This window comes from Nerophis ophidion, linkage group LG12 (genome assembly GCF_033978795.1).
Source record: "Nerophis ophidion isolate RoL-2023_Sa linkage group LG12, RoL_Noph_v1.0, whole genome shotgun sequence".
Classification (NCBI taxonomy): Eukaryota; Metazoa; Chordata; class Actinopteri; order Syngnathiformes; family Syngnathidae; genus Nerophis; species Nerophis ophidion.
Window position 1 is genome coordinate 14607348 of NC_084622.1, and position 24385 is coordinate 14631732.

The 24385-nt window shown below is 38.8% G+C and overlaps 1 protein-coding gene across 2 annotated transcripts in view; it reads right to left on the reverse strand.

Annotated features, from left to right (window-relative positions):
- LOC133562996 (transcriptional enhancer factor TEF-3-like) overlaps positions 1-24101 on the reverse strand; it is a 108918-nt gene extending 84817 nt beyond the window's left edge. For both annotated transcript variants that reach the window (XM_061916867.1, XM_061916866.1), the window contains exon 1: positions 23905-24101. The gene's annotated coding sequence lies outside the window, so the exon portion shown is untranslated. The remainder of the gene's footprint in view (positions 1-23904) is intronic.
- Positions 24102-24385: the final 284 nt, after the last annotated feature.

Below are 24385 nucleotides of genomic sequence, written 5' to 3' on the forward strand. Positions count from 1 at the left end.
TACTAGCAGGTGACAGATGCATACATTTTAATCTGAGATGTACTTTTAGAAAGTTTGAGACCAAACAGGAGCAGAAGTCTGATCAGTGTGTCAACAATAGCAGCGTAAGCTAGCATTAGCTCTCCGCTATCAATACGCTGCTAAAATAGTCCGTCTGCATTAGCGCTTGTAATAACAATATCACTCATATTTGATTCATTCTCAGGTCAGGACATATAAATGGAGTATTGTTGGCACTCACTGGACGTTATTAGAGTATAATGAGGACCCTTCATCAGTTGTTGGCTATTTTAGTGTATTTCCAGTATGACTGACCTAATAACATGGTCAGAGAGCAGAAGTGTTACTAGTGTGATGTCACTCTTCCAAAATAGCCAAAGGTATTCAGAGCGGAATATTCAGAAGGGCTGAGTGAAGTTGTGGCATTTTGTGATGTTTTCACATATTTTGTGGATTGTATATACAATTGGAAATGGTTGAAAAAATAAGCACCGCTCCACTGGTACCGTATTTCCTAGAATTACTGCCGGGTCAAACTTGTTTCGCAAAGTAATTAGCGCATGCTTAGCATTACTGCCGACTCAGGACTAACGCCGGGTCAAACTCGTTTCGCAAAATATTATTTTTATTAGCGCATGTCTAGAATATCCGCAGGGTCAAACTCGTTTCGCCAATAATTAGCATTTTCCTACAATTTCCGCGGGTCAAACTCGTCACGTCACGAGTGACACTTTACCTGTCATAATTTTCAATATGGAGGAGGCGGATTTCAATCATTTGAAACCGCATAAAGGGAAGAAGATTAAGAGCTATTCAGTAGGATTTAAGGTCCAAGCTATTGAATATGCTAAAAAGAACAGTAAGCAGTTATGTTTTATTAATATACCGTAGCTGTGTGTGTCAAATATAAGTCATTAAATGACTCCGCCTCCTGGTAGTAGAGGGCGCTAGTGATCCAACTTGCGACAACTCGGCTGCAGAAGAAGTGACAACAAGCAGCAAGAGTGAGCAGCGATCGTTTATTTTTTCCTCTCGCTTGCACTTTTAACATGGAGGATTACATATCTAAAATAAAACAGTTTTATAAACTGGACTTTCAATCGAAGCAGGAGGTAATAAAGGAAGATCTCCATCGAGACAGAGAGATTTTTAAAACTGAAGAAAGATAAGGAAGACTTCTATAAACGAGTTATCGATGCTTTTGATCAGAAGGAGCTGCGCATTGGACTTCATTTATAAGTAAAGTAAGACCATAATAACGTTTTTTTTATTAAATGTGCTTTTCATGATGGTATCCTTACATCACACTCAAATTTATAAGCGCAGGCCTAAATTTACTGCATCCCTTTGGTAAGCGCCGGAGTGAGAAGAGGTTTTGAATTAATTAGCGCCGCGGCGGCAATTCAAGGAAATATGGTTATTTGAAGCTAACCCTTACACAACTTGTATGCTTCCTCTTAAAATACTGCTCAAAATTGTCCAAAAATGTATTGCACCGACAAATGTGGGAATTTTTGCACTTAAATTTACCAAATCTTTTCTCAAGTTTTATTTGACACAAAAGCGGTAAAATAAGTGTAAAAGGTCAAAAGGTGGAATTAAATATATATATATATTTCTTTTGGTATTTTAATTGTATTGCTAGTATTATTATTACTGTTTTACTTTTTGTTGTTAATAGGTTATTCATTTATAGCAGTTTGTCATCTCAATGATATTTAAAGTTGCATCTGAGTGGTGCAATAAATTGAATAATTGTGTTGCAATATCAGTCAAAATAATGGCTGATTTTTTATTTTTGCTAGAATGGCGCAGCCTTAATAATAGACATTAAAGTGACTGAAGTACCCATTGGAAGGTATAGCTCCTTCCTACAGCTGCTCAAAGCCACAGTGATTAGGTTAGCGCAGCGGGAAAAGAAATAAAAGAGGGCCTCGGTGTGGAGATGAGGAAGAGGAGCAGGGTAACGGGGGCTTGCTGGGGGCTCCAAAGTCAATAGATGAGAAGCCACATTAGAGAGGATCATCATCCAGACACACGTTCATGCCAAAAGGACCAGGGCAGGATATTACGGCTCCGGGGGAGAGTTGTTTTGGTGGCTGAGATCTTCACGACAACTAAATTGTTAGGAAGGAATTTGTATCAATGTTGATCACATTGGCTGCCTACGAATGTCTCTAATTAGCTCGGCATTCCTGAATGACTGCACATCAGCCTGATGCAGACTTGACTGAGGGACGGACTGAAATCCTCTTTCTTATTCAAGGTGTGCATTATGTAGCAAAATCAGCTACACCACTAATATCCCTTTCTTATTTAAGGTGTGCAGTTTGTAGCAACATCAGCTACACCACTGAAATACTCTGTTATTTAAAGGGGAACATTATCACCAAACCTATGCAAGAGTCAATATATACCTTGATGTTGCAGAAAAAAAGACCCTGTATTTTTTTAACCGATTTCCGAACTTTAAATGGGTGAATTTTGGCAAATTAAACGCCTTTCTGTTCATCGGTCTTTTAGCGATGACGTCAGAACGTGACGTCACCGAGGTAACACAGCCGCCACATTCATTGTCACATTACAAACACCGGGTCTCAGCTCTGTTATTTTCCATTTTTTCGACTATTTTTTGGAACCTTGGAAACATCATGCCTCGTCGGTGTGTTGTCTGAGGGTGTAACAACACTAACAGGGAGGGATTCAAGTTGCACCACTGGCAAGAAATCTGCCGCCAGACCCACATTGAATGTGCCAGAGTGTCTGCACATTTTACCGGCGATGCTAAGACAGACATGGCACAGAGATGTATGGATAACCTGCAGATGCATTTGCAACGATTAAGTCAACAAAATCACAATGGTGAGTTTTTGTTGATGTTGTTGACTTATGTGCTAATCAGACATATTTGGTCGCAGCATGACTGCCAGCTAATCGATGCTAACATGCTACGCTAATCGATTCTAACATGCTATTTTACGCTAGCTGTATGTACATTTGAAACTAGATACCCACATTTAATGTGAAACAAACACTTACCAATCGACGGATTTAAGTTGCTCCAGTGTCACAAGATGCGAAAGTCCTGATCGTTTGGTCTGCACATTTTACCGGCGATGCTAATAAGGCAGACATGCTATGGGCCACTTCATTAGGTACAACCATGCTATGGCCGAATAGCGTCAATAGCTATTCGCTCAATAGCTTCAATTTCTTCTTCAATTTCGTTTTCGCTATCTGCATGCGTAATCTGTTGAATCGGTTAAACCGCTGAAATCAGAGTCTGAATCAGAGCTAATGTCGCTATATCTTGCTGTGGTAACCGCCATGTTGTTTGTATTGGCAGCCCTGTATGACGTCACAGGGAAATGGACAGTCACATCGCAAATAGCGAAAATCAAGAACTTTAAAGCTTTTTTAGGGATATTCCGGGAGGTGTAAAATTTTGAAAAAAACTTCGAAAAATAAAACAAGCCACTGGGAACTGATTTTATTGTTTTTAATCCTTCTGAAATTGTGATAATGTTTTCCTTTAAGGCAGTGGTTCTCAAATGGAGGTACGCGTACCCTGGGGGTACTTGAAGGTATGCCAAGGGGTACGTGAGATTTTTTTTTAAATATTCTAAATATAGCAACAATTCGAAAATCCTTTATAAATATATTTATTGAATAATGCTTCGACAAAATATGAATGTAAGTTCATGAACTGGGAAAAGAAATGCAACAATGCAATATTCCGTGTTGACAGCTTGATTTTTTGTGGAAATTTTCCATGTATATTGATGTTAAAGATTTCTTTTTTTGTGAAGAAATGTTTGGAATGAAGTTGATAAATCCAGATGGATCTCTATTACAATCCCCAAAGAGGTCACTTTAAGTTGTTGATTTCTGTATTTTTCCGAGTATAAGTCGCACTGGAGTATAAGTCGCATTTTTTGGGGAAATTTATTTGATAAAACCCAACACCAAGAATATACATTTAAAAGGCAATTTAAAATAAATAAAGAATAGTGAACAACAGGCTGAGTAAGTGTACGTTATATGAGGCATAAATAACCAACTGAGAAGGTGCCTGGTATGTTAACGTAACATATTATAGTATGAGTCATTCAAATAACTATAACATATAGAACATACTATACGTTTACCAAACAATCTGTCACTCCTAATCGATAAATCCCATGAAATCTTATACGTCTAGTCTCTTACGCGAATGAGTTAAATAATATTATTTAATATTTTATGGTAATATGTTAATAATTTCACACATAAGTCGCCCCTGAGTATAAGTCGCACCTCTGGCCAAACTATGAAAAAACTGTGACTTATAGTCCAAAAAATAATTTTTATTTATAATTGGATCACTTTGTGGAGAGGCGGAGCCGACGGGCCGACGGCAGGGCGGGACACGCTTTGGCCCTGCTCAAGATGGCGGCCAGGAGGCGGAGAATGCAGCGGAACGAAGATCAGGTGCGTGGCTCACACACCGGTTCACAATTTGCCTATCTCCTCACAGTGTTTAAGAGGGGAGAAGGGGGAAAGATCAGGAGGGTGAGGTGGAGTGTCCGCAGCACTGCAGCAGAAGCAAAACAAGAACGATCAGAGCATAAGCCCCAGGGAAGACGATGTCACCGGCAGCTGAAAAGCCGACTGAGACGAGCAGCGGAGGAGGGGGAGCTGAAAAGCGACCCGATCGACACTGAAGCTTTGTTTATTGAAAGAATAAACGAGAGTCAAACCTGCTCAGCGATGTCCTTCCTGAATGGTCCATGCAACCCACACGGTGACGGCTTGTTTATTTTATAACAAGTTTTTAGTTATTTTTATATCTTTTTTTCAAATAGTTCAAGAAAGACCACTACAAATGTGCAATATTTTGCACTGTTTATACAATTTAATAAATCAGAAACTGATGACATAGTGATGTATTTTACTTCTTTATCTATTTTTTTCAACCAAAAATGCTTTGTTCTGATTAGGGGGTACTTAAATTAAAAAAATGTTCACAGTGGGTACATCACTGAAAAAATGTTGAGAACCACTGAGCTACACCACTAAAATCCTCCTTGTTATTTAAGGTGTGCATTATGTAGCAACATCAGCTTCCTGTCCTGACCAGCAAACTGGAAATGAGGCAAGACGGAAGCACCTGCTCAAGAAGGAAGTTATGCGTGGGTACAATCAGAGCTTTGTTGTTGTGGACTTTTCCTGCTCGCTCAGACCTCCGGCATGTCCATTTAGGGCAAGAACAGGGCGGTGACGTCACTTGTAATACGTGTTGGGTGGGAAGTCGGCAGAGGAAGGGGTTTAAAAAACAGGATTGGTTTCACTGGGTGAGGGGTAAAAGTGTTCCCTGCTGTTCCACAACATGCAGGCTTAGTTCAGTCTCTTCAAAATCAACTGAGCTTAGTCCTCCGATAGCGGACCACAAAGTAAACCAGCGGTGTAACAACCAAGTGTGCTAAAATGCATCACGATAGAGACCCATTGGGGTGTAAGAATGTCAATGATAAAAAGGAGAGAAAAACGAGCATTTATTGTTAACTTGTCGAAAACATACTTGTATTTTGGTCACTAGTAATCCGTCCAGGATTTGTGCATTAAAGAAATGCAACTAAAAGTGCCTTACAGACTTTAAATTAATGCACCCGTGACTCACCTCTCTCCATTATCAGTCTCTCACACACACACTCACACACACACACACACTAGAGATGCGCGGATAGGCAATTATATCATCCGCATCCGCATCACCAAAGTCGCCATCCACCCGCCGTTCACCCGAACCAACATTTTATCAGGACCGTACCCGCCCGCCAACCGCCCGCTGAAATACATCAGACGTTGTCCGCCTTTACCACTCACAGAGCTATTTAAACCTGTTTCACAGAGTTATGATGACAATTGGAGCTGCTACCGTTCCCGCGACTATCAAATAGCGCTCAACCTGATTACAAAAATATGGGCGGGCTGTGAATCCATTGCCTTAGACACCTTCAACAACATGTACAAACCGATTGTTGGTCCGGCAACATATTGTGTGCAACTGCCGCAATTACACGTTCAAGATTGAAAGGCATACTGGGTGATACAGAGTACACTGATGGTTGTGATATAAACAACTTTAACACTTACTAATATGCGCCACGCTGTGAAGCCACACCCAACAAGATTGACAAACACATTTCGGGAGAACATCCTCACAGTAACACAACATAAACGCAACACAACAAATACCAATAATCCTTTGTATTCATGACACGTCCTGAATATAATTTTACACCACCGCGCCCCTAACCCCGCCCACCTTACCGACGCACGGGGGGGGGGCGGGGTTTGCTGCTAGCGGGGTGTATAAAATAGTCAGGAAGTATCATGAATACAAAGGATTATGGGTATTTGTTGTGTTGCGTTTATGTTGTGTTACTGTGAGGATGTTCTCCCGAAATGTGTTTGTCGTTCTTAAATGGTGTGGCTTCACAGCGTGGCGCATATTACTAAGAGTGTTAAAATTGTTTATATCACAACCATTAGTGTACTCTGTGTCACCCAGTATGCCTTGCAGTCGTGTGTGTGTTGCCGCGGAAGCCACACAACATGATGCTGGACTGACAAGCAGATCGTACATGTTGTAGTAGGCGACAAAGCCAATGGCTTCATAGCACGCCCTAATACTTATTATCTGGGTGACTATCGGCAGTCATTCAGGAGAATAATAGCGTCTTTTATTGTCTTCTTCGCTTTATGACACGGGTCTTAAATAGCACTTTGAATGGCAAAGGATACCGATCACAGAACCATGCATATCAAATATTTCCGCATGGTTCAACCGCCACCCGCCCGAATCTAATCAAAATCTATTTTTTCGTCATGTCAACTGCCCGACCTGCGGTTTATCCGCGGATGGGACCGCAAACCGCGCATCTCTCACACACACGCACACACACACACACACACACACACACATTACAGAGTAGTCAGGTGAGGTAGCACCATCACAGGAGCCGTCTGCACCAGGAGATCCCTGGACCACGGCCACCAGGATGCCGACACAAAGCCCCTCCACAGCCCTGGCCCATAAAATTCCTGATGAAGAGGACTCCCGCCCAGGAATGCTGGGAACTTAGAAATCAGGAATAATAACACGCGTACAAATAGTAAGAAATATGATTAAGAATGAAGGATACAATATGACATAAAATAGCCTGAAGGTAGAAATAAATTCAAAGTTTTACCCTTTAAAATCATTTTTAATCATATTTAAGAAATCTGCGTTCAAAGGAATCCGGCTTATTAGTGATTCCTAAAGCCCAAAAAAAGTCTGCAGGCTATAGAGCGTTTTCCGTTCGGGCTCCAGTACTCTGGAATGCCTTCCCGGTAACAGTTCGAGATGCTACCTCAGTAGAAGCATTCAAGTCTCACCTTAAAACTCATCTGTATACTCTAGCCTTTAAATAGACCTCCTTTTTAGACCAGTTGATCTGCCGCTTCTTTTCTTTTTGTCCCCCCCTCCCTTGTGGAGGGGGTCCGGTCCAATGACCATGGATGAAGTACTGGCTGTCCAGAGTCGAGACCCAGGATGGACCGCTCGTCGGGACCCAGGATGGACCGCTCGCCTGTATCGGTTGGGGACATCTCTACGCTGCTGATCCGCTTCCGCTTGAGATCGTTTCCTGTGGACGGGACTCTCACTGCTGTCTTGGATCCGCTTTGAACTGAACTCTCGCAGCTGTGTTGGAGCCACTATGGATTGAACTTTCACAGTATCATGTTAGACCCGCTCGACATCCATTGCTTGGTTGCCCACATATGAGGTCCTCTCCAAGGTTTCTCATATCAGCATTGTCACTGCCCTTCCACTGGATGTGAATTCTCCCTGCCCACTGGGTGTGAGTTTTCCTTGCGCTTTTGTGGGTTCTTCCGAGGATGTCGTAGTCGTAAAGGTTTGTACAGTCCTTTGAGACATTTGTGATTTAGGGCTATATAAATAAACATTGATTGATTGATTGATTTTCATATCCTTTCTATATTGGTTTTATGTTTATTATTAATGTGTCTTTATTCAGTCATTGATGGAGCTAAGGATAATATTTGAGTATTGGTTTTAATATTGTTGTGCAGCACTTTGGAAACATGTTGTTTAAATGTGCTGTACAAATAAAGTGGATTGGATTGAAAGTAAATATATAATAAATAAGTAGAACTACATCAAATCTAGCATAAATAAGAATACAAATTCAAATAGGAATGAATTCAATAAAATAAATGAATAAAAGCTCAAACAAAAAGGCTGCTCTTAAAAACATGAACATTCTCTAAAACCCCGAAGACACGTAATGATAGAAAGATGACTTTTGGAATAATTAGTAGAGGAGTGCCGAAGGTTATAAGCAAATCTGAAAGAAAATATCATAAACACATTAATAGACCGTAGGAAGAACTTTCAAGTGGATCCTAAACCCTGCAGTGATGTACACTCTGGTGTAATGTGGAATACATCACTTGGCTTTCCAGGTCAACTAGCTGATGTTCCACATAGCGTTGACCAAGTTTTTTCTTTTCAAGTCAATATTTATTTCCACAGGTTTGGACAAATGTATTTCTTATGCCAATTTTGCTGGGCTAAAATCTCATTTGTTAAATGCTCGTACTAGTCTAAACATGATCATGATGTAAAATACCATTAGCCTGTCAATGGGATTAGCCATTGTATGTTAGCATTAGGCTAGCAGCATTAGAGCCAACCTCAATCCTGCATGATTGCATTGATTTTTTTCAGTTTATACCAGCTATATTTAACATGATTCGATAATGGTTTGTGCACCTCATGTGTACATTCATGTACTTTCCTTTGTGTGCTTAGTGGAGACCATGAATAAACAACCTTCAGTTCGAAGTTTTTTCATCACTAATTTGAAGGACTTTTAACCCATCTGCTAAACTAAACTAACCTTTTGAGAGGGCAGAATGATAGACCAGGGGTTCACAAAGTCTTATAAACCCTGTTTCCATATGAGTTGGGAGATTGTGTTAGACGTAAATATAAACGGAATACAATGATTAGCAAATCCTTTTCAACCCATATTCAATTGAATGCACTAAAAAGAGAAGATATTTGATGTTCAAACTCATAAACTTAATTTTTTTTTCGCAAATAATAATTAACTTAGAATTTCATGGCTGCAACACGTGCCAAAGTAGTTGGGAAAGGGCATGTTCACCACTGTGTTACATCACCTTTTCTTTTAACAACACTCAAACGTTTGGGAACTGAGGAAACTAATTGTTGAAGCTTTGAAAGTGGAATTATTTCCCATTCTTGTTTTATGTAGAGCTTCAGTCGTTCAACGGTCCGGGGTCTCCGCTGTCGTATTTTACGCTTAATAATGCGCCACACATTTTCCATGGGAGACAGGTCTGGACTGCAGGGGGGCCAGGAAAGTACCCGCACTCTTTTTTTACAAAGCCACGCTGTTGTGACACTTGTCTTGCTGAAATAAGCAGGGGCGTCCATGATAACGTTGCTTGGATGACAACATATGTTCTTCCAAAACTTGTAAGGACCTTTCATCATTAATGGTGCCTTCACAGATGTGTAAGTTACACATGCCTTGGGCACTAATACACCCCCATACTATCACAGATGCTGGCTTTTGAACTTTGCATCTATAACAATCTGAATGGTTATTTTCCTCTTTGTTCTGGAGGACCCCACGTCCTCTGTTTCCAAATATAATTCTAAATGTGGAGTCGTCAGACCACAGAACACCTTTCCACTTTGCATCAGTCTATCTTAGATGATCTCGGGCCCAGCCAAGCCGGCGGCGTTTCAGGATATTGTTGATAAATGGGTTTGGATTTGCATAGTACAGTTTTAACTTGCATTTACAGATGTAGCGACCAACTGTAGTTACTGACAGTGGTTTTATGAAGTGTTCCTGAGCCCATAGGTGATATCCTTTACACACTGATGTCGGTTTTTGATGCAGTACCGCCTGAAGGACCAAAAGTCCGTTATATCATCGCTTACTTGCAAGGATTTCTTCAGATACTCTGAACTTTTTGATTATTTTACGGACCGTAGATGGTAAAATCCCTAAAATCCTTGCAATAGCTCATTGAGAAATGTTGTTCTAAAACTGTTCGACAATTTGCCTACAAAGTGGTGATCCTCGCTCCATCCTTGTTTGTGAATTACTTAGCATTTCATGGAAGCTGCTTTTATACCCAATCATGGCACCCACCTGTTCCCAATTAGCCTGCACAACTGTGGGATGTTCCATATAAGTGTTTGATGAGCATTCCTCAACTTTATCAGTATTTATTGCCACCTTTCCCAACTTCTTTCTTACATGTTGCTGGCATCAAATTCTAAAGTTAATGATTATTTGCAAAGAAAAAAATGTTTATCAGTTTGAACATCAAATATGTTGTCTTTGTAGCATATTCAACTGAATATGAATTGAAAAGGATTTGCAAATCATTGTAATCCGTTTATATTTACATCCAACACAATTTCCCAACTCATATGGAAATGGGGTTTGTACATTGTATGATCTATCCACATTATTTTAGGCTAATGAGCCATTACTGTTTCAAGTCAAAATGTCCTATGGGTTATTTAGCTAAAAACACAACACCATACCACGTCCTACGGGTTAATTAGCAAAAAATAAAAAAATAAAAAAATAAAAAAAACATACCACGTCCTATGTGTTAATTAGCTAAAAACACAACACCATACCGTGACCTACGGGTTAATTATCTAAAAACAAAACACCACACCACGTCCTAAGGGTTAATTAGCTAAAAACACAACACCATACCGCGTCCTAAGGGTTAATTAGCTAAAAACACAACACCATACCACATCCTACGGGTTAATGAGCTATAAAGACAATACCATACCACGTCCTACGGGTTAATTAGCAAAAAATAAAAAATAAAAAAAATAAAAAAAACATACCACGTCCTATGTGTTAATTAGCTAAAAACACAACACCATACCGTGACCTACGGGTTAATTATCTAAAAACAAAACACCACGTCCTAAGGGTTAATTAGCTAAAAACACAACACCATACCGCGTCCTAAGGGTTAATTAGCTAAAAACACAACACCATACCACATCCTACGGGTTAGTTATCTAAAAACCCAACACCATACCACGTCGTTAGGGTTAATTATCTAAAAACCCAACACCATACCACATCCTAAGGGTTAATTAGCCCAAAACACAACACCATACCACGTCCTACGGGTTAATTAGCTAAAAACAAAACACCATACCGCGTCCTAAGTGTTAATTAGCTAAAAATACAACACCATACCACATCCTACGGGTTAGTTATCTAAAAACCCAACACCATACCACGTCGTTAGGGTTAATTATCTAAAAACCCAACACCATACCACATCCTAAGGGTTAATTAGCCCAAAACACAACACCATACCACGTCTTACGGGTTAATTAGCTAAAAACACAACACCATACCACGTCCTAAGGGTTAATTAGCTAAAAACACAACACCACACCACGTCCTACGTGTTAATTAGCTAAAAACCCAACACCATACCACATCCTAAGGGTTAATTAGCCCAAAACACAACACCATACCACGTCCTAAAGGTTAATTAGCTAAAAACACAACACCATACCACGTCCTACGGGTTAATTAGCCAAAAACACAACACTATACCAAATCCTACGGGTTAATTAGCTTAAAACACAACACCATACCACGTCCTACGTGTTAATTAGCTAAAAACCCAACACCATACCACATCCTAAGGGTTAATTAGCCAAAAACACAACACCATACCACGTCCTACGTGTTAATTAGCTAAAAACTCAACACCATACCACATCCTAAGGGTTAATTAGCCAAAAACACAACACCATACCACGTCCTAAAGGTTAATTATCTAAAAACACAACACCATACCACGTCCTATGGGTTAATTAGCTAAAAACCCAACACCATACCACATCCTAAGGGTTAATTAGCCAAAAACACAACACTATACCACGTCCTGCGGATTAATTCGCTAAAACCCCAACACCATACCACATCCTAAGGGTTAATTAACTAAAAACCCAACACCATACCACATCCTAAGGGTTAATTAGCCAAAAATAACACCATACCACGTCCTACGGGTTAATTAGCCAAAAACACAACACCATACCACATCCTACGAGTTAATTATCTAAAAACCCAACACCATACCACGTCCTACGGGTTAATTAGCCAAAAACACAACACCATACCACATCCTACGAGTTAATTATTTAAAAACCCAACACCATACCACGTCCTACGGGTTAATTAGCCAAAAACACAACACCATACCATGTCCTCCGGGTTAATTAGCCAAAAACACTACACCATACCACGTCCTACGGGTTAATTAGCCAAAAACACAACACCAAACCACGTCCTACAGGTTAATTAGCTAAAAACCCAACACCATACCACATCCTAAGGGTTAATTAGATAAAAACACCATACCACATCCTACGGGTTAGTTATCTAAAAACACAACACCATACCATGTCTTAAAGGTTAATTATCTAAAAACACAACACCATACCACGTCCTAAGGGTTAATTAGCTAAAAACACAACACCATACCACGTCCTATGTCCAACCCCACTGAGGCCCCTCTTGCCTGGATCCGCTCAGCAGGATAATCCCCCAGCTTGTGCTGAGCAGTCAGGAGGGCCCTCAACCACCACAACCCTTTCCGCATCCCTGTGCACCTTCCAATGCACACTAAGTTGACATAAAAAAACGGTGAAACCCATCAATCTAATGTGGCTTTTATTTACGGCTTCAGGTGAACATGCAATTGCTGTGTTTGACCTCACACTACAGCAGCTTTTTACATTTTTTTTTCTAAAAATGTCAACACATTCAGATGGAAAATATTTGTTTTTAATGAATGTCTCCTCTGGATGAGGTGATAAGTGCACCTTTTAATATCTGCTTTTTTTTCCACCATTCTTCTTTCTAAGCCTTTTTCAGAGAACGTTTTCTTCAGGCTAAATTCCAGGCTTACGCTCATCAGGAATGTTTCATATGTTATGCACGAAGATCTCAGAATACAAAGAAATACAAATAAAACATGCTTTACTTTAGTGATGATCTGGTGAAAAAAAAAACCTATTATTAATAGTATAAAATAAATATGAATATTTGTTCATTAAACTTATTAATGCATTATCTGTAAGACTTCAGTGGTGTTAGCATTTTGAAGGAAAATAAAATAGTTTCTGTCTATCAGCAAGTTGTTAATAGAATGTATCATACTGTAAGTTTACTAACTCTATTGTCTTTAATGCAAGTGTGATGCCATTCTTGCTAATTGGAAAAATAATCAAGCTCACAGTGGGGGGGCTAGCAGGTGCTTTTGGAGAGGGGCCTTTGAAACTGATAAAATACCAAAACACTATCAGCGAATCGTAAGAAACACAAAACATACAAAACGGTGCGTTTATTTATTTGAGTTATTAAAACAATTCGTCAAACCATTTCAGTGAGTATCAATACCTCCTCAGCACATTCAACATAACTGCGAGCAGTCATCATTTTGCTCACAATAACCGTGATGGGAAATGTTCATGTTGACAACATCCCGCGGGGAAATACTGTTGGGAATATCGCTTCTTCAACATCTTGTGCCATCTGAAGTGTGTGTAAAAAAAAAACATGTATTTTCTCCTATTTGGTTGCTTGAATTCAGCAGAAACAAAAGCCAAATGAAGACAGACTACAGTCAAGTATTTGTTCCTATGTGCGGAATTATTCTTCATATGTGAGGCATTATTCTTCCTATGTGAGGAACTATTCTTCATATGTGAGGCATTATTCTTCATATGTGAGGCATTATTCTTCCTATGTGAGGAACTATTCTTCATATGTGAGGCATTATTCTTCATATGTGAGGCATTATTCTTCCTATGTGAGGAATTATTCTTCCTATGTGAGGAATTATTCTTCATATGTGAGGCATTATTCTTCATATGTGAGGAACTATTCTTCCTATGTGAGGAACTATTCTTCATATGTGAGGCATTATTCTTCATATGTGAGGCATTATTCTTCATATGTGAGGCATTATTCTTCATCCATCCATCCATCCATTTTATTCCCTTTTGGGGTTGCGGGGGTCGCTGGCGCCTATCTCAGCTACAATTGGGCGGAAGGCGGTGTACACCCTGGACAAGTCGCCAATATGTGAGGCATTATTCTTCATATGTGAGGCATTATTCTTCCTATGTGAGGAACTATTCTTCATATGTGAGGAATTAGTCTTCATATGTGAGGCATTATTCTTCCTATGTGAGGAACTATTCTTCATACGTGAGGCATTATTCTTCATACGTGAGGAACTAGTCTTCATATGTGAGGCATTATTCTTCCTATGTGAGGAATTATTCTTCCTATGTGAGGAATTATTCTTCATATGTGAGGCATTATTCTTCCTATGTGAGGAACTATTCTTCCTATGTGAGGAACTATTCTTCATATGTGAGGCATTATTCTTCATATGTGAGGCATTATTCTTCATATGTGAGGCATTATTCTTCATCCATCCATCCATCCATTTTATTCCCTTTTGGGGTTGCGGGGGTCGCTGGCGCCTATCTCAGCTACAATTGGGCGGAAGGCGGTGTACACCCTGGACAAGTCGCCAATATGTGAGGCATTATTCTTCATATGTGAGGCATTATTCTTCCTATGTGAGGAACTATTCTTCATATGTGAGGAATTAGTCTTCATATGTGAGGCATTATTCTTCCTATGTGAGGAACTATTCTTCATACGTGAGGCATTATTCTTCATACGTGAGGAACTAGTCTTCCTATGTGAGGCATTATTCTTCATATGTGAGGCATTATTCTTCCTATGTGAGGCATTATTCTTCCTATGTGAGGCATTATTCTTCCTATGTGAGGAATTATTCTTCATATGTGAGGAATTATTCTTCATATGTGAGGCATTATTCTTCATATGCGAGGCATTATTCTTCCGATGTGAGGAACTATTCTTCATATGTGAGGAATTAGTCTTCATATGTGAGGAATGTTTCTTCATATGTGAGGCATTATTCTTCCTATGTGAGGAACTATTCTTCATACGTGAGGAACTAGTCTTCATATGTGAGGCATTATTCTTCATATGTGAGGAACTATTCTTCATATGTGAGGCTTTATTCTTCCCTGTGTGAGGAACTAGTCTTCATATGTGAGGAACTATTCTTCATATGTGAGGAATTATTCTTCATATGTGAGGCATTATTCTTCATATGTGAGGCATTATTCTTCCTATGTGAGGAACTATTCTTCATATGTGAGGAATTATTCTTCATATGTGAGGCATTATTCTTCCTATGTGAGGAACTATTCTTCATATGTGAGGAATTAGTCTTCATATGTAAGGCATTATGTTTCATATGTGAGAAACTCTTCTTCATATGTAAGGCATTATTTTTCATATGTGAGAAACTCTTCTTCATATGTGAGGCATTATTCTTCATATGTGAGGAACTATTCTTCATATGTGAGGCATTATTCTTCATATGTGAAGAACTATTCTTCCTATGTGAAGAATTATTCTTCATATATGAGGCATTATTCTTCCTATGTGAGGAACTAGTCTTCATATGTGAGGCATTATTCTTCCTGTGTGAGGAACTAGTCTTCAAATGTGGGGAACTCTTCTTCATATGTGAGGAATTATTCTTCATATGTAAGGCATTATTCTTCCTATGTGAGGAACTATTCTTCATATGTGAGGAATTAGTCTTCATATGTAAGGCATTATTCTTCCTATGTGAGGAACTATTCTTCATATGTGAGGCATTATTCTTCCTATGTGAGGCATTATTCTTCATATGTGAGGCATTATTCTTCATGTGAGGAACTATTCTTCCTATGTGAGGAATTATTCTTCATATATGAGGCATTACTCTTCCTATGTGAGGAACTATTATTCATATGTGAGGCATTATTCTTCATGTGAGGCATGTGAGGAACTATTCTTCCTATGTGAGGAACTATTCTTCCTATGTGAGTCATTATTCTTCATATGTGAGGCATTATTCTTCATATGTGAGGCCTTATTCTTTATATGTGAGGCATTATTCCTCCGAAGTGAGGCATTATTCTTCCTATGTGAGGCATTATTCTTCATATGTGAGGAAGTATTCTTCATATCTGAAGCATTATTCTTCATATGTGAGCCATTATTATTCATATGTGAGGAACTATTCTTCATATGTGAGGAACTATTCATATCTGAGGCATTATTCTTCCTATGTGAGGCATTATTCTTCATATGTGAGACATTATTCTTCCTATGTGAGTAACTATTCTTCATAAGTGAGGCATTATTCTTCATATGTGAGCCATTATTCTTCATATGTGAGGCATTATTCTTCCTAAGTGAGGCTTTATTCATTATATGTGGAGGCATTATTCTTCATATGTGAGGCATTATTCTTCATATGTGAGGAACTAGTCTTCATATGTGAGGCATTATTCTTCATATGTGAGGCATTATTCTTCATATGTGAGACATTATTCTTCCTATGTGAGTAACTATTCTTCATAAGTGAGGCATTATTCTTCATATGTGAGCCATTATTCTTCATATGTGAGGCATTATTCTTCCTAAGTGAGGCTTTATTCATTATATGTGGAGGCATTATTCTTCCTATGTGAGGCATTATTCTTCATATGTGAGGCATTATTCTTCATATGTGAGGCATTATTCTTCATATGTGAGGCATTATTCTTCATATGTGAGGCATTATTCTTCATATGTGAGGAACTATTCTTCCTATGTAAGGAATTATTCTTCATATATGAGGCATTACTCTTCCTATGTGAGGAACTAGTCTTCATATGTGAGGCATTATTCTTCATATGTGAGGCATTATTCTTCATATGTGAGACATTATTCTTCCTATGTGAGTAACTATTCTTCATAAGTGAGGCATTATTCTTCATATGTGAGCCATTATTCTTCATATGTGAGGCATTATTCTTCCTAAGTGAGGCTTTATTCATTATATGTGGAGGCATTATTCTTCCTATGTGAGGCATTATTCTTCATATGTGAGGCATTATTCTTCATATGTGAGGCATTATTCTTCATATGTGAGGCATTATTCTTCATATGTGAGGAACTATTCTTCCTATGTAAGGAATTATTCTTCATATATGAGGCATTACTCTTCCTATGTGAGGAACTATTATTCATATGTGAGGCATTATTCTTCATGTGAGGCATGTGAGGAACTATTCTTCCTATGTGAGGAACTATTCTTCCTATGTGAGGCATTATTCTTCATATGTGAGGCATCATTCCTCCGAAGTGAGGCATTATTCTTCCTATGTGAGGCATTATTCTTCATATGTGAGGCATTATTCTTCCTATGTGAGTAACTATTCTTCATAAGTGAGGCATTATTCTTCATATGTGAGCCATTATTCTTCATATGTGAGGCATTATTCTTCCTAAGTGAGGCTTTATTCATTATATGTGGAGGCATTATTCTTCATATGTGAGGCATTATTCTTCATATGTGAGGAACTAGTCTTCCTATGTGAGGCATTATTCTTCATATGTGAGACATTATTCTTCCTATGTGAGTAACTATTCTTCATAAGTGAGGCATTATCCTTATGTGAGCCATTATTCTTCATATGTGAAGCATTATTTTTCAAATGTGAGGCATTATTCTTCATATGTGAGGCATTATTCTTCATATGTGAGGCAATATTCTTCATATGTGAGGCATTATTCTTCATATGTGAGGCATTATTCTTCCTATGTGAGGCATTGTTCTTCCTACGTGAGGCAATATTCTTCATATGTGAGGCATTATTCTTCACATGTGAGGCATTATTCTTCACATGTGAGGCATTATTCTTCCTTTTTGAGGCATTATTCTTCCTATGTGAGGCATTATTCTTCCTATGTGAGACATTATTCTTCATATGAGAGGCATATGAATTAATGAAGGTGGTCCCGACTTAAACAAGGTGAACAACTTATTCGGGTGTTACCATTTAGTGGTCAATTGTACAAAAAATATGTACTGAACTGTGCAATCTACTAATAAAAGTTTCAATCAATCAATCAAAAATATTCTTCATTGTCAGGGGAGATGATGGCTATGATGGACGAGCACACCCGTGCAGGCACACACACAATGTTTACAGTATTAGTTCTACCAGACAACAGCAACAAGACACATGTCCAAATTCCTCAGAGTTGCAAAGAGTTGTGCCTTGACAGCTGTGCCCATACACCTGTTGCCCCATAGCAATACTCTGTCAGCCGCCCTGTGGGACACCAACACACACACACACACACACACACACACACATGTACACACTTGAACTCTGACCAACAATAATCCCTGACAGTCCAGCAGCTGTAGATAGCGCCATGTGCAGTACTGCATCTTCTACTACTTGCATGACAAGACTGAGTTACTATAAAACTTGATGCTTGCAGTTTGAATGAAGACAAAATAAGAGGAGTCAAAGTCACCCGGCCCACAGCTTTTCACCACAAAGCGTAGTCTGGTGTAATAGACACAAGTTTATAAATAGACGTTCCAGCGCAGTGTGTTAAATACTCATGGCTGCTTTCCACGCTCATAGCTTCACAGGCTGCATAGCCCAACTTTTATTCAGTCAAGCAAAAGGTGATGGTGGGTCCAAACTGCAATAAATGGGCTATTTTCAACTTGCTTTGAGTGCTTTAACAAAACCTTTTTTTTCTAAATGTCTATTTTGTTTTACAAAATAATCATTTAATTGAATAAAATAATGCCAACTTGTGATGATTAGCCAACAAGGCACAAAGCTGGTGACATCATTACATGATGAAAGCTGAAAAAGGGCAGACTAAACAAACACTCCAAAGAGTCAGTGCTCTCGAGGTATTTTTTACCTACTGATATGGAGGAATATAACGTGGTAAGTCTGCCGATCTCCAGACAGCACCAACACTCAACAACAACAACAACAACACATCATTTCCAGACTAGAATTACTGGTTTGCAAAAAATATTCAACCCAAATAGGTGAAATGAGATCATCTCTCAGCACACTAGTGTGCCGCGGCACAGTGGTTGCAAAACACTGCCTTAGAGAAGTGGTTCTCAACCTTTTTTCAGTGATGTACCCCCTGTGAACATGTTTTTAATTTAAGTACCCCCTAATTAGAGCAAATCATTTTTGGTTGGAAAAAAAGAGGTAAAGAAGTAAAATACAGCACTATGTCATCAGTTTCTGATTCATTAAATTGTATAACAGTGCAAAATATTGCTCATTTGTAGTGGTCTTTCTTGAACTAAAAAACCTTGTTTCCATATGAGTTGGGTAATTGTGTTAAATCTAAATATAAACAGAATACAATGATTTGCAAATTATTTTCAACCCATATTCAGTTGAATGCACAACAAAGACAATATATTTGATGTTCAAACTCATAAACTTTGTTTTTTTTGCAAATAATAATTAACTTAAAATTTCATGGCTGCAACACGTGCCAAAGTAGTTGGGAAAGGGCATGTTCACCACTGTGTTACATCACTTTTTCTTTTAACAACACTCAATAAACGTTTGGGAACTGAGGAAACTAATTGTTGAAGCTTTGAAAGTGGAATTCTTTCCCATTCTTGTTTTATGTAGAGCTTCAGTCGTTCAACAGTCCGGGGTCTCCGCTGCCGTATTTTATGCTTCATAATGCACCACACATTTTTGATGGGAGACAGGTTTGGACTGCAGGCGGGCAAGGAAAGTACCCACATTCTTTTACTACAAAGCAACGCTGTTGTATCACGTGGCTTAGCATTGTCTTGCTGAAATAAGCAGGTGCGTCCATGATAACATTGCTTGAATGACAACATATGTTGCTCCAAAACCTGTATGGACCTTTCAGCATTATTAGTGCCTTCACAGATGTGTAAGTTACCCATGCCTTGGGCACTAATACACCCCCATATCATCACAGATACTGGCTTTTGAACTTTGCGCCTAGAACAATCCGGATGGTTATTTTCCTCTCTGTTTCAGAGGACACCACGTCCACAGTTTCCAAATATAATTTGAAATGTGGACTCGTCAGACCACCGAACACTTTTCCACTTTGCATCAGTCCATCTTAGATGAGTTCGGGCCCAGCGAAGCCGGCGTCGTTTCTGGGTGTTGTTGATAAATGGGTTTTTCAATTGCATAGTAGAGTTTTAACTTGCACTTACAGATGTAGCGACCAACTGTAGCTACTGACAGTGGTTTTATGAAGTGTTCCTGAGCACATGTGGTGATATTCTTTACACACTGATGTCGGGTTTTTATGCAGTACTGCCTGAGGGATCAACGGTCCGTCATATCATCGCTTACGTGCAGTGATTTCACAAGATTCTCTGAACCTTTTGATGATTTTACGGACCGTAGATGGTAAAATCCCTAAATTCCTTGCAATAGCTCGTTGAGAAATGTTCTAAAACTGTTCGACAATTTGCTTCCAAATTGGTGACCTTCGCCCCATCCTTGTTTGTGAATGATTTAGCCTTTCATGGAAGCTGCTTTTATACCCAATCATGGCACCCAACTTGTTTGTTTGTAAAAAAAAAAAAAAAAAAAGACTACTTTATTGAAACCTCTGCCTCATTGATGGAGACAAGGGCAGGTGTTTTAATGAACGACACGACGTCAAACGTTCCCGCATGCAGCGTGACTACTAGCACTTGTGTTGAGTGGAAAACAAAACAAGTCAACTCCACCTAATTAGTTGGCTCGGCTAATATTTGGCCGTCAAACAATGACGCGAGTTCCTGGGAAAAGCGGAAGGGAAAAGCTAGGATGTGGGAGTACTGGAAATATACTTTGAAAATATGAAATATTTTAGGAATGTTATAGTCCTTTGTTATATTATCGAATTTTAGATTATAGCGGGTTTACGTACACTCAATCAGTGGCGAACAGTTGCTGAGTCAGGTGTTTGCTGTAATGATAATGAGTCTTGTTTTACACCTCACACTTCATGTCATAAGTCAGAACATGGACAAAGAAATATTCCATTACTTCTTTCCATTTGTAGTCTGTATGAAAGTGTGAGGACGCCATTGTCCTTTTCATGAACCTTTATTGATCAGTCAAATGTCACTGAGTAACTATTTCCACTTGTTATAAAGTTCATGCACTTTGGAGGTCTTTGTATGAGGATTTTAATCTCACGAGATGTCTTTTACTACTCAATCTAATTAGTTGGCTTGGCATGAAAACAATGGCACAAGTTTTTTGGGGAAAACATTCAAAAAATGTATAAGAAGTCAAAATTCCGAGGGTGAAAACGTTAGAATTATAGCAACAAAATCCTAAATATTTGAGACATGTTTTAGTTAGTGTTCTTTCTTGGATATTTTAAATAGAAATGACTTCACACTACTTGACAAGTGTCAAAAATAAATGTCATTGTTTGAAACCAAGAGCTACTTCTTGGGTACTGATTAATGCGAAGGGCTACCAGTTTGATACACACTTAAATAAATTGCCAGAAATAGCCAATTTGCTCAATTTACCTTTAACTCTATGTTATTATTAATGATATTTATCTTTGTGGAAACACTGATCATCTTAATGATTTCTCACAATAAATATATATTTTTGATGACATGTTTTAAATAGGTTAAAATACAATCTGCACTTTGTTAGAATATATAACAAATTGGACCGAGCTATATTTCTAACAAAGACAAATCATTATTTCTTCTAGATTTTCCAGAACAAAAATTTTAAAAGAAATTCAAAAGACCTTGAAATAAAATTTAAATTTGATTCTACAGATTTTCTAGATTTGCCAGAATATTTTTGGGGGATTTTAATCATAAATTTGAAGAAATATTTCACAAATATTCTTCCTCGAAAAAACAGAAGCTAAAATGAAGAATTAAAAACAAATGTATTTATTATTCTTTACAATAAAAAAAATTAAAATTTACTTGAACAATGATTTAAATTGTCAGGAAAGAAGTGGAAGGAATTTAAAAGGTAAAAAGGTATATGTGTTTAAAAGTCCTAAAATCATTTTTAAGGTTGTATTTTTTCTCTTTCAACCAATATTCAGTTGAATGCACTACAAAGACAAGATATTTGATGTTCAAATTCATAAACTTTTTTTTTTTTGCAAATAATAATTAACTTAAAATTTCATGGCTGCAACACGTGCCAAAGTAGTTGGGAAAGGGCATGTTCACCACTGTGTTACATCACATTTTCTTTTAACAACACTCAATAAACCTTTGGGAACTGAGGACACTATTTGTGGAAGCTTTGAAAGTGACATTCTTTCCCATTCTTGCTTGATGTACGGATTAAGTTGTTCAATAGTCCGGGATCTTGTTGTCTTATTTTACGCTTCATAATGCGCCACACATTTTCGATAGGAGACATGTCTGGACTGCAGGCGGGCCAGGAAAGTACCCGCACTCTTTTACTACGAAGCCACGCTGTTGTAACACGTGGCTTGGCATTGTCTTGCTGAAATAAGCATGACAACGTTGCTTGGATGACAACATATGTTGCTCCAAAACCTGTATGTACCTTTAAGCATTAATGGTGCCTTCACAGATGTTTAAGTTACCCATGCCTTGGGCACTAATACACCCCCATACCATCACAGATGCCGGCTTTTGAATTTTGCGCCTATAACAATCCGGGTGGTTATTTTCCTCTCTGTTCTGGAGGACACCACTTCCACAGTTTCCAAATACAATTTGAAATGTGGACTCCTCAGACCACAGAACACTTTTCCACTTTGCATCAGTCCATCTTAAATGAGCTCGGGCCCAGAGTAGCTGGCGGCGTTTCTGGGTGTTGTTGATAAATGGGTTTTGCTTTGCATAGTAGAGTTTTAACTTGCACTTACAGATGTAGCGACCAACTGTAGTTACTGACAATGGTTTTATGAAGTGTTCCTGAGCCCATGTGGTGATATCCTTCACACACTGATGTCGGTTTTTGATGCAGTACAGCCTGAGGGCTCAAAGGTCCGTAATATCATCGCTTACATGCAGGGATTTCTCCAGATTCTCTGAATCTTTTGACGATTTAAGGGACCGTAGATGGTAAAATCCCTAAATTCCTTGCAATAGCTCGTTGAGAAATGTTGTTCTAAAACTGTTCGACAATTTGCTTAAAAATTGGTGACCCTCGCTCCATCCTTGTTTGTGAATTACTTAGCATTTCATGGAAGCTGCTTTTATACCCAATCATGGCATCCACCTGTTCCCAATTAGCCTGCACACCTGTGAGATGTTCCAAATAAGTGTTTGATGAGCATTCCTCAACTCTATCAGCATTTATTGCCACCTTTCCCAACTTCTTTGTCACATGTTGCTGGCATCAAATTGTAAAGTTAATGATTATTCGCAAAAAAAATTGTTTATCAGTTTGAACATCAAAAATGTTGTCTTTGTAGCATATTCAACTGAATATGGGTTGAAAAAGATTTACAAATCATTGTATTCCGTTTATATTTACATCTAACACAATTTCCCAACTCATATGGAAACGGGGTTTGTACCTTTAAGAGAAGTTTTAGTCTACAAATAACAAATAACGTGACCGTAAAGACGAGATTCCCTTGGAAAAAGTCCAAAGTAAATCCCAGCTGAATCACAGGAAGCCAAACTTTCGGAGGGTGAAAATGTCGGAATTGTGGCTTGGAAATGTGAAATATTTGAGGAATGCTGCGGCCGAACGTGAGGTGGAATCACTCTGAGAGGAGAAATGTGTTGAAAAGGTGACTTTCCTCCCCAAATGCGTAGTTTAAACCGGGTAAAGATAAAAGTGTGAAAGGCATCGGGAGATCTTACCTGGCGGTGGCAGGTGGAGCAACAGTTGGCGCCTCGTCTTCTTTTACTTTTATTGACTTTTTCTTCCGCCGTGTTCGTCCCGGGGCGACTCCTGGTCGGACGCGTGAGCAGGAATGTGAGGAATGAGCCGCGGTATGACATGAAGAAGCGAGGAAAGGCCGAGGCGAGAGTGAAGGCGAGCAGGATGGCCCCGCGTGACGTCATCACGGCAGGGGGGGGGGCGGGGCCAGGGAGGTCATTTATTCTGGCAAACATTCACAACATTTTTTTCAATATGACCATCTTTTTCTGTTTCATCACCTTATTCTTTAATTGCGTGTTGATTTATTTGCACCATCCACAGAAAAACCCATTTCTTTTACATATATTGTATTTTGACTCCAGAAATTTTATTCACACAAATGGTGCTTTTCCCCCAACAAAAGTCTATTTGAAAGTCTAGCAATAATACAATATTTGTGTTTAATGTTAATGTTTGATC